This window comes from Saccopteryx leptura, unplaced genomic scaffold (genome assembly GCF_036850995.1).
Source record: "Saccopteryx leptura isolate mSacLep1 unplaced genomic scaffold, mSacLep1_pri_phased_curated manual_scaffold_45, whole genome shotgun sequence".
NCBI classification, from domain to species: Eukaryota; Metazoa; Chordata; class Mammalia; order Chiroptera; family Emballonuridae; genus Saccopteryx; species Saccopteryx leptura.
Window position 1 is genome coordinate 310,882 of NW_027095727.1, and position 12,167 is coordinate 323,048.

A 12,167-nucleotide genomic window follows, 5' to 3' on the forward strand; every position below is an offset into this window, starting at 1 on the left:
ATTAATTATTAGTAGACTTACACATGCAAGTATCAGCTCTCCAGTGAGGATGCCCTCTAAGTCAACACTATGAAATAAAGGAGCAGGTATCAGGCACGCCCAATGCAGCCCATAACACTTTGCTCAGCCACACCCCCACGGGATACAGCAGTGATAAAAATTAAGCTATGAACGAAAGTTCGACTAAGCCATACTAATATAGGGTTGGTAAATTTCGTGCCAGCCACCGCGGTCATACGATTAACCCAAATTAATAGCTACCGGCGTAAGGCGTGTTTAAGGCAACAACTCAAAATAAAGTTAAACTCTGACTAAGCCGTAAAAAGCCCTAGTCCCTGTAAAATAAACTACGAAAGTGACTTTAATAGCCTGACCACACGGCAGCTAAGATCCAAACTGGGATTAGATACCCCACTATGCTTGGCCCCAAACCTAAGAAGTTAAACTAACAAAACTGCTCGCCAGAGTACTACTAGCCACAGCTTAAAACTCAAAGGACTTGGCGGTGCTTTATATCCATCTAGAGGAGCCTGTTCTGTAATCGATACACCCCGATAAACCTCACCAACCCTTGCCAAATCAGTCTATATACCGCCATCTTCAGCAAACCCTAAAAAGGATTCTAAGTAAGCACAAATATTACACATAAAAACGTTAGGTCAAGGTGTAACCTATGGGTTGGGAAGAAATGGGCTACATTCCCTATAAAAGGTCACAATAAACATAAACGGATGCTATAATGAAATATATAGCTGAAGGTGGATTTAGCAGTAAATTAAGAATAGAGCTTAATTGAATATAGGCCATGAAGCACGCACACACCGCCCGTCACCCTCCTCAAGCAACTCCAATCTAAAACAACCCTATTTGAAAGATTCCATTTGCAAGAGGAGATAAGTCGTAACAAGGTAAGTGTACTGGAAAGTGCACTTGGATAATTCAAAGCATAGCTTAATCATAAAGCACCCGGCCTACACCCGGGAGATACTACAACCACTGAGTTGCTTTGAACTAGTTCTAGCTCGAACCCGCAAAATTCAACTAACACCCACAGTTAAAACAAAACATTTACACAAATAAAAGTATAGGAGATAGAAATTATATTCGACGCTATAGAAAAAGTACCGCAAGGGAACCACAACTCAAAAGTAGAAAGAAGCAAAGCTTACCCCTTTTACCTTTTGCATAATGATTTAACTAGAAAAAATTTAGCAAAGAGAACTGAAGTTAAATACCCCGAAACCAGACGAGCTATCTAAAGACAGCCCAATGGGGCAAACTCATCTATGTGGCAAAATAGTGAGAAGATCTTTAGATAGAGGCGACAAACCAACCGAGCCTGGTGATAGCTGGTTGTCCAGTTAACGAATTTTAGTTCAAGTATAAATCTACTAAAAATATCCAATAAATTTAATGTAGATTTATATTATAGCCCAAGGGGGTACAGCCCATTGGGCCTAGGATACAACCTTTATTAGAGAGTAATTATTTAGTGTACCATAGTTGGCCTAAAAGCAGCCATCCATTAAGAAAGCGTTCAAGCTCAACAACTCCCTCATCTTAATAACAAACATATCTAACAACTCCTAATACGAAACTGGACTATTCTATTATTAAATAGAAGCAATACTGTTAATATGAGTAACAAGAATATTTTCTCCCAGCACAAGTGTATATCAGAACGAATGCTTCACTGATAGTTAACAAACCATTAAGCTCATGCTAAAAATAAAACCCTTATATAAAAATCTGTTAACCCAACACAGGCGTGCACCCAAGGGAAAGATTAAAAGAAGTAAAAGGAACTCGGCAAACATGAACCCCGCCTGTTTACCAAAAACATCACCTCTAGCCTTACCAGTATTAGAGGCACTGCCTGCCCAGTGACATAAGTTTAACGGCCGCGGTATCCTGACCGTGCAAAGGTAGCATAATCACTTGTTCCCTAAATAGGGACTCGTATGAATGGCCACACGAGGGTTCAACTGTCTCTTACTTCTAATCAGTGAAATTGACCTCCCCGTGAAGAGGCAGGGATAATATAATAAGACGAGAAGACCCTATGGAGCTTTAATTAAATAGTCTAAAGAGACTAATCAATTAAAGAATTAACACTAATCAACATGATCTAACGTAACTCTACTTAGATTAGCAATTTGGGTTGGGGTGACCTCGGAATAAAACACAACTTCCGAGTGATTAATATTTAGACCTACAAGTCAAAATAATATCATCATTTATTGATCCAAAAAATTGATCAACGGACCAAGTTACCCTAGGGATAACAGTGCAATCCTATTCAAGAGTCCATATTGACAATAGGGGTTACGACCTCGATGTTGGATCAGAACATCCTAGTGGTGCAGCCACTACTAAGGGTTCGTTTGTTCAACGATTAATAGTCCTACGTGATCTGAGTTCAGACCGGAGTAATCCAGGTCGGTTTCTATCTATTCTAGGCCTCCCCCAGTACGAAAGGACAAGAGAGGCAGGGCCCACTTCATTCACGCGCCCTCAAGCCAACAGATACTACAATATTAATCTGATAACGCATATAACTAATCACCCAAGACCAGGGTTCATTAGGGTGGCAGAGTCCGGTAAATGCATAAAACTTAAACCTTTATAATCAGAGGTTCAACTCCTCTCCCTAATATAATGTTCTTAATTAATCTACTATCAATAATTGTACCCATTCTATTAGCTGTAGCATTTTTAACTTTACTAGAGCGTAAAGTATTAGGATATATACAACTACGAAAAGGCCCAAACGTTGTTGGACCCTATGGTCTGCTCCAACCAATCGCAGATGCAGTAAAACTATTCACCAAGGAACCCCTCCGACCCCTAACATCATCAATCTCAATATTTATCATCGCCCCCATCTTAGCTCTAACATTAGCTTTAACCATATGAATCCCTCTTCCCATACCATATCCCCTTATTAATATAAATTTAGGTATCCTATTTATACTGGCTATATCTAGTCTAGCTGTATATGCCATCCTATGGTCAGGCTGAGCCTCAAACTCAAAATATGCCCTAATTGGAGCCCTACGAGCCGTAGCACAAACCATTTCCTACGAAGTAACCCTAGCCATCATTCTCTTATCCGTATTATTAATAAGTGGTTCCTTCACGCTGTCTACCCTAATTACAACTCAAGAACACCTATGATTAATTATCCCCGCATGACCTCTAGCCATAATATGATTTATCTCAACCCTAGCCGAAACAAACCGAGCACCCTTTGATCTAACTGAAGGAGAGTCAGAGCTTGTATCCGGCTTCAACGTTGAATACGCAGCAGGCCCCTTTGCACTATTTTTCCTAGCTGAATACGCCAATATTATTATAATAAATACCCTCACAACTACTCTTTTCCTAGGAGCCTACCATAGCCCCCTAATACCAGAATTATACACAATCAACTTCGCCCTCAAAACATTACTCCTCACCATTACATTCCTATGGGTACGCGCATCATACCCTCGATTCCGATATGACCAACTAATACACCTACTATGAAAAAATTTTCTACCTCTTACATTAGCCCTATGTATGTGACATGTTGCCATGCCAATCCTCACAGCGGGCATTCCACCCCAAACATAAGAAATATGTCTGATAAAAGAGTTACTTTGATAGAGTAAATAATAGGGGTGCAAGCCCCCTTATTTCTAGAACTATAGGACTTGAACCTACCCCTAAGACTTCAAAAATCTTCGTGCTACCACACTACACCAAATTCTAAGTAAGGTCAGCTAAATAAGCTATCGGGCCCATACCCCGAAAATGTTGGTTTATACCCTTCCCGTACTAATAAATCCCCTTATCCTAACTATAATTATATTAACAGTTATCTTAGGCACAACAATCGTAATAATGAGCTCCCACTGACTAATAATCTGAATAGGATTCGAAATAAACATACTAGCGGTTATCCCCCTGTTAATAAAACAGTACAATCCCCGGTCAATAGAAGCGGCGACTAAATATTTTCTAACACAAGCCACCGCCTCTATACTCCTCATGCTAGCCATTATCATCAATTTATTATATTCAGGCCAATGAACATTCACAAAACTTATAAACCCAACAGCATCAATTATCATAACCCTGGCCATGGCCATAAAAATAGGCCTCGCCCCTCTCCACTTCTGAGTTCCAGAGGTTACACAAGGCATCTCACTCTCATCCGGCCTAATCTTGTTAACATGACAAAAACTAGCCCCACTATCAGTCCTCTACGTAATCAGCCCCGTTATCAACTTAGACCTAATTCTACTTATATCCATAATATCAATTGCAATCGGAGGATGAGGGGGATTAAACCAAACTCAACTCCGTAAAATCCTAGCATACTCCTCAATTGCCCATATAGGATGAATAGCCTCGATCCTAGCATTTAATCCAACTATAACACTACTCAACCTCCTCCTATATATTCTAATAACAACCACAACATTTATACTCTTTATAGCAACCTCAGCAACAACGACCTTATCCCTCTCCCACATATGAAATAAAATACCCCTAATCACCTCCAGCACCTTAACTATTATACTCTCACTAGGAGGCCTCCCCCCTCTAGTTGGTTTCCTACCCAAATGAATAATTATCCAAGAATTAACCAAAAACAACAATATTACCCTAGCCACATTAATAGCCATTACCGCACTACTTAATCTTTTCTTTTATATACGCTTAACATATGCCACCTCCCTAACCATATTCCCAACCATAAATAACATGAAAATCAAATGGCAATTTAACAATAAAAAACAAATAAAATATCTCCCAATACTTATTATTTTATCAACGATTACCCTCCCACTTGCCCCGGCAATTACTTTGCTTAACTAGAAGTTTAGGTTAACTAGACCAAGAGCCTTCAAAGCTCTAAGTAAATAAACACGTATTTAACTTCTGTACCCTTATAAGGACTGCAAGACTCTACCTTACATCAGCTGAATGCAAATCAACTACTTTAATTAAGCTAAGCCCTTACTAGATTGATGGGCTTCTAACCCACGAAACTTTAGTTAACAGCTAAAAACCCTAAACAACTGGCTTCAATCTACTTCTCCCGCCGCGTAGGGGAAAAAAGGCGGGAGAAGCCCCGGCAGGATTGAAGCTGCGTCTTTGAATTTGCAATTCAATATGTATTACACCACAGGGCTTGGTAAAAAGAGGACTCACACCTCTGTCTTTAGATTTACAGTCTAATGCTTACTCAGCCATCTTACCTATGTTCGTAACCCGTTGACTTTATTCAACAAACCATAAAGATATTGGTACTCTTTATCTTCTATTTGGTGCCTGAGCCGGAATAGTAGGCACAGCCCTAAGCCTATTAATTCGTGCAGAACTTGGCCAACCAGGAGCCTTATTAGGTGATGACCAGATCTATAATGTGGTAGTCACCGCTCATGCATTCGTAATAATTTTCTTTATAGTTATACCCATTATAATTGGCGGCTTCGGAAACTGACTAGTGCCATTAATAATTGGCGCCCCAGACATGGCCTTTCCTCGTATAAATAATATAAGCTTCTGACTACTACCCCCCTCCTTCCTACTCCTATTAGCATCTTCTATAGTTGAAGCTGGTGCTGGCACTGGATGAACCGTCTACCCACCACTAGCAGGAAACTTAGCCCACGCCGGTGCTTCGGTTGATCTTGCAATTTTCTCATTACACTTGGCCGGGGTCTCTTCTATTCTAGGGGCAATTAACTTTATTACCACTATTATTAATATGAAACCTCCCGCCCTATCTCAATATCAAACACCCCTTTTCGTCTGATCCGTCCTAATCACTGCAGTCCTACTCCTTTTATCACTCCCTGTACTAGCAGCCGGAATTACTATACTTTTAACAGACCGAAACCTAAACACAACCTTTTTCGACCCTGCCGGGGGAGGAGATCCTATCTTATATCAACACCTATTCTGATTTTTTGGCCACCCCGAAGTATATATTCTTATCTTGCCAGGGTTTGGAATTATCTCCCATATTGTCACATACTACTCAGGAAAAAAAGAACCTTTTGGTTATATAGGTATAGTTTGAGCCATAATATCTATTGGATTCCTAGGTTTCATTGTATGAGCCCACCACATGTTTACTGTAGGAATGGATGTTGACACACGCGCCTACTTTACATCCGCTACTATAATTATTGCTATTCCCACTGGTGTAAAAGTCTTTAGCTGACTAGCAACTCTCCATGGAGGTAACATTAAATGATCTCCAGCCATATTATGAGCCCTTGGTTTTATTTTCCTTTTCACCGTAGGCGGTCTAACTGGCATTGTATTAGCCAACTCGTCCCTAGACATTGTGCTTCATGATACTTATTATGTAGTAGCCCATTTTCACTACGTCCTATCCATAGGAGCGGTGTTTGCCATCATAGGTGGATTTGTCCACTGATTCCCCCTCTTCTCTGGTTACACCTTGCACCCCGCCTGAACTAAAGCCCATTTCTTAGTAATATTTGTAGGCGTTAATATAACCTTCTTCCCTCAGCACTTCTTAGGTCTATCCGGAATACCACGACGATATTCCGACTACCCTGATGCGTACACTACATGAAACACCGTATCATCTATAGGCTCCTTCATCTCATTAACAGCTGTAATGCTAATGGTTTTCATCGTATGGGAAGCATTCGCCTCCAAATGAGAAGTGAAACTAACAACCACAAACCTTGAGTGACTTCACGGCTGCCCTCCCCCTTATCATACATTCGAAGAGCCTACTTATATTAATATTAAATAAATAAGAAAGGAAGGATTCGAACCCCCTTAAATTGGTTTCAAGCCAACACCATAACCACTATGTCTTTCTCCATGGTAGAGGTATTAGTAAAATTTATATAACTTTGTCAGGGTTAAATTATAGGTGAAACCCCTATATACCTCTATGGCATACCTATTCCAAACAAGTTTCCAAGACGCAACTTCCCCTATTATAGAAGAACTGCTACACTTTCACAACCACACTTTAATGATCGTATTCCTTATCAGCTCCCTAGTCCTCTATATTATCTCAATTATGTTAACCACTAAATTAGCCCACACGAGCACCATAAATGCCCAAGAGGTAGAGACTATCTGAACAATCCTGCCAGCCATTATTCTTATTATAATTGCTCTCCCATCCCTCCGAATTCTTTATATAATAGATGAGATTAATAACCCCTCCATTACCGTTAAAACTATGGGCCATCAATGATATTGAAGCTATGAATACACAGACTATGAAGATTTAAACTTTGATTCCTATATAATCCCCACATCCGACCTCGCACCAGGCCAAATCCGTTTACTAGAAGTAGATAACCGAGTGGTTCTACCCATAGAACTTACCGTCCGTATGTTAATTTCATCAGAAGATGTATTACACTCTTGAGCCGTCCCCTCCTTAGGCTTAAAAACAGACGCTATTCCAGGACGCTTAAATCAAACAACCCTACTATCTACACGACCTGGCCTATATTACGGACAATGTTCCGAAATCTGCGGATCTAACCACAGTTTTATACCCATTGTACTTGAAATAGTCCCACTAAAACATTTTGAAAAATGATCATCATCCATACTATAGTATCATCAAGAAGCTACTGCAGCATCAACCTTTTAAGTTGAAGATTGAGAGCCTCACCCTCTCCTTGATGACATGCCCCAGCTAGACACTTCCACATGATTTATCACAACTTTATCAATAATTATCACACTGTTTATTATTATACAATTAAAGGTCTCCAAACACTCATACTATTCAGCCCCTGAGCCTTCCTTAGCCAAATCACTAAAGCATACAACCCCCTGAGAAACAAAATGAACTAAAATCTATTCGCCTCTTTCATTACCCCTACAATAATAGGACTGCCTGTTGTTGTTTTAATCATTATATTCCCCACTGTCCTATTTCCTTCCTCTAGTCGACTAATTGCAAATCGATGAATTGTAATACAGCGATGACTCCTTCAATTAACATCAAAACAAATGATAATAATCCACAGTCAAAAAGGACAAACCTGAACCCTTATGCTAATATCACTAATTATATTCATCGGGTCTACAAACCTCCTCAGCCTTCTACCCATTCTTTCACACCCACTACCCAATTATCAATAAACCTCGGAATGGCTATCCCATTATGAGCAGGTACAGTAATTCTTGGTTTCTGGCACAAAACTAAAGCCTCCCTTGCGCATTTCCTCCCACAAGGTATCCCCATCCCCCTTATCCCCATACTAGTTATTATCAAAACAATCAGCCTATTTATTCAACCCATAGCCTTAGACGTTCAGCTAACAGCAAATATTACTGCATTACACCTTTTAATTCACCTCATTGGAGGTGCAACTCTAGCACTCATAAGCATTAGCATTGCAACTGCATTAATCACATTCATCATTCTTATTTTAATAACTATCCTGGAGTTTGCTGTAGTCCTTATCCAGGCCTACGTCTTCACATTCCTAGTTAGCCTGTACTTACACGATAATGCCTAATGACCCACCAAACCCATGCATATCACATAGTAAACCCCAGCCCCTGACCTCTTACAGGAGCCCTGTCTGCATTACTACTAACCTCAGGACTAATTATATGATTCCATTTTAACTCAATGTCCCTTCTACTATTGGGCCTTACGACTGATCTCCTAACAATATACCAATGATGGTGTGACGTTGTCCGAGAGGCTACTTTTCAAGGTCACCATACACCTGTCATTCAAAAAGGACTTCGCTATGGAATAATCCTCTTCATCATCTCAGAAGTATTTTTTTCGCGGGTTTCTTTTGAGCCTTCTACCACTCAAGCCTAGCCCCTACCCTAGAGCTAGGCAGGTACTGGCCTCCTGAAGGCATCACCCCCCTAAACCCCTTAGATGTCCCCTACTAAATACATCTGTCCTACTAGCCTCTGGTGTGTCAATCACCTGAGCCCTTCATAGCTTAATGGATGGCAATCGCAAACATTATCACCCGCTGAGGCGGACAGGCAGAGTGTCTCAATGCTGGACTCTATTTTTTGTTTTATACTCTAGTAGGCTCCCTCCCCCTGTTAGTAGCACTCATATACATCCAAAACACCACAGGGTCATTAAATTTCTTATTACTATAATATTGGGCCAACTCCCTACAAAACTCCTAAGGCAACTCCCTTTTATGACTGGCCTGCATGCTGGCATTTATAGTAAAAATACCCCTCTACGGACTCCACCTCTGACTCCCCAAAGCACACATAGAAGCCCCTATTGCAGGATCTATAGTTCTTGCCGCAGTACTACTAAAACTAGGGGGCTACGGAATGCTACGAATTACAACCCTTCTCAACCCACTCACAAGCAATATGGCATACCCATTTATAATGCTTTCACTATGGGGCATAATCATAACAAGCTCAATCTGCTTACGTCAAACAGACCTAAAATCACTAACTGCCTACTCATCGGTAAGTCATATGGCCCTGGTGATTGTAGTCATTCTCATCCAGTCCCCATGAAGCTATATAGGAGCTACTGCTTTAATAATTGCCCACAGACTAACCTCCTTTATACTATTCTGCCTGGCCAATTCCAATTACGAGAGAATCCATAGTCGAACTTTAATCCTAGCACGCGGCCTACAAACTATTTTACCCCTTATAGACCCGGGTTCGATTCCCGGCCAGGGCACACAGGAGAAGTGCCCATTTGCTTCTCCACCCCTCCGCTGCGCTTTCCTCTCTGTCTCTCTCTTCCCCTCCCGCAGCCAAGGCTCTATTGGAGCAAAGATGGCCCGGGCGCTGGGGATGGCTCTGTGGCCTCTGCCTCAGGCGCTAGAGTGGCTCTGGTCGCAACATGGCGACGCCCAGGATGGGCAGAGCATCGCCCCCTGGTGGGCGTGCCGGGTGGATCCCGGTCGGCGCATGCGGGAGTCTGTCTGACTGTCTCTCCCCGTATCCAGCTTCAGAAAAATGGAAAAAAAAAAAATCTTCTACTACGGTATCTAACCAAAAAGGCCTAGTCAAACTATATTTCCTCTCTTTCCTCATCACCCTAGCCCTTACTATACTCATATTTAATTTCCACGAGTAATCTCCATAATTACTACAACCCCAATATGCGAGGATCATCCTGTAACTACTACTAACCAAGTCCCATAGCTATACAACCCCGCAACGCCTATAATCTCTCTACTAAAAAACCCAGCATCGCCTGTATCATAAATCACCCAATCCCCTATGTCATTAAACTTTAAAATTACCTCCAACTCAACACCTTCATTCTCAGTTACACTAACAACTAACCCCGCCTCTATAAGTAAACCTACAATAAGAAAACCTAAGACCGTTTTATAAGATACCAATACCTCCGGATACTGCTCAGTTGCTATAGCCATAGTATAACCAAAACCCACCAACATTCCCCCTAAATAAATCAAAAACACCATGAGACCTAAAAATGGCCCATCAAAACTAATCACAATACCACAACCCACCCCTCCAATCACAATCAGCCCAATTCTCCGTAAATTGGTGAAGGTTTAGAAGAAAACCCTACAAACCCAACCACAAAAATAATGCTTAAAATAAACGCAATATATGTCATCATAATTCCTACATGGTCTCTATCCATGACCTATGACATGAAAAATCACCGTTGTACTTCAACTATAAGAATAATGACCAACATCCGCAAGTCCCACCCACTATTTAAAATCATTAACGACTCGTTCGTTGACCTCCCCGCACCCTCAAGTATCTCCTCCTTTTTTTTTAGGAATTAAATTTAATGAAGTGACATTGATGCATAAGAACCCCTGTCTTTTATGTAAAGAAAAACTTCTAAAGTTTTTATGAATATACTTGTGGGACTGGATTTTGGGGAGAAACTAAGAGGCTCTTTTCAATTTTGGGGCTGGCCAGGGATGAGCAGACAACTGGGACTGAGATATTCAAATTAGACACAGGAGAAAAACAATGGGGTAAGTTCTTCGCATTTCCTATAGAAGTACATTGAAGAAAAATTTTAAAATGAGGTGTGGGATCCACTCCATCAAGAGAAAGACTTACCTTCATGCCCTCAAGTGTAGAAAGCGGAGATCCTGGTACCAGTTAAGGAAGTCCCTGTTACTAGGTCCAGCCTGAGAGAGTCACAACATCCACTGAAGAAGCCAGATTCAGATGAGTGTTTGCATCCTAGTATCCTAGCTGCATAGAACTCAGAATGCAGTGACCTCTAGCTATACTGTTCCATAGGACAGAAGCCTTTCGAACACTGTGCACGGGAGACTCATGGGTCACCGGGAAACCAACCACAGCAAGTACAATTCAGCGGAGCCAGTGGTTGCAGGAAGAAAGAAAAAGAAAATGAGCAAGAAAGAAGTTAGGAGATGCAGTCACAGGTGATTGGATTTGAATGGGAGAGAGAGGGAGCCAAGGCTGACATCAGAGAGGATCCCTGGGCAAGGTAGGTGCCACCCGCTGAGACAGAGAGTAAGTAACAGTGCCTCAGCACTGGAGCTCACACCAGGGACACAGCTCAGCAGGGTGAGCCTCACTGTACATGAGTTCTCTCTCCAGAATTTACCAAGGGCTCTCAAAGGTTTGGTTTAACTTTTTAAACTGCAAACCCCTGCAACGGAAGCTTTAGGATTTTCCCCATAATAAACAGACCCCTCTGACTTAGATTCAGTACATGCACTTGACCCAAAGATGGTGGGATCAGGCAGGAATTAAGCTCACATGGTTACCTTGAAGTGACCTCCTGGCTTAAATAGTCACACACTTTCTTGTACAATGTTGCTATGAACTGGGGAGGATAAAATGAAACAGAACACTAATGACAAAACAACATAACACTGTGGTGCTGTTGCTCTAACCCCTAGGGCAGTGGTCACCACAGACCAGTTTAATGTCAGACAATATTTTCATGGACCGGCCTTTAGGGTGGGATGGATAAATGGATCACGTGACTGAGACAAGCGTCAACAGTGAGTCTTACGAGTGGATTAAAAAGCTTTGGTACATATATACTATGGAATACTACTCAGCCATAAGAAATGATGACATCGGATCATTTACAATAACATGGATGGACCTTGATAACATTATATGGAGTGAAATATGTAAATCAGAAAAAAACTAAGAAGTATATGATTTCA

At 41.2% G+C, this 12,167-nt stretch overlaps 1 long non-coding RNA gene across 1 annotated transcript in view; it reads left to right on the forward strand.

Moving 5' to 3' along the window:
- Positions 1–2,110: 2,110 nt before the first annotated feature.
- LOC136387017 (uncharacterized) overlaps positions 2,111–12,167 on the forward strand; it is a 43,615-nt gene continuing 33,558 nt past the window's right edge. The window contains exon 1 of the long non-coding RNA XR_010748063.1: positions 2,111–2,635. This is a non-coding gene — a long non-coding RNA (uncharacterized lncRNA). The remainder of the gene's footprint in view (positions 2,636–12,167) is intronic.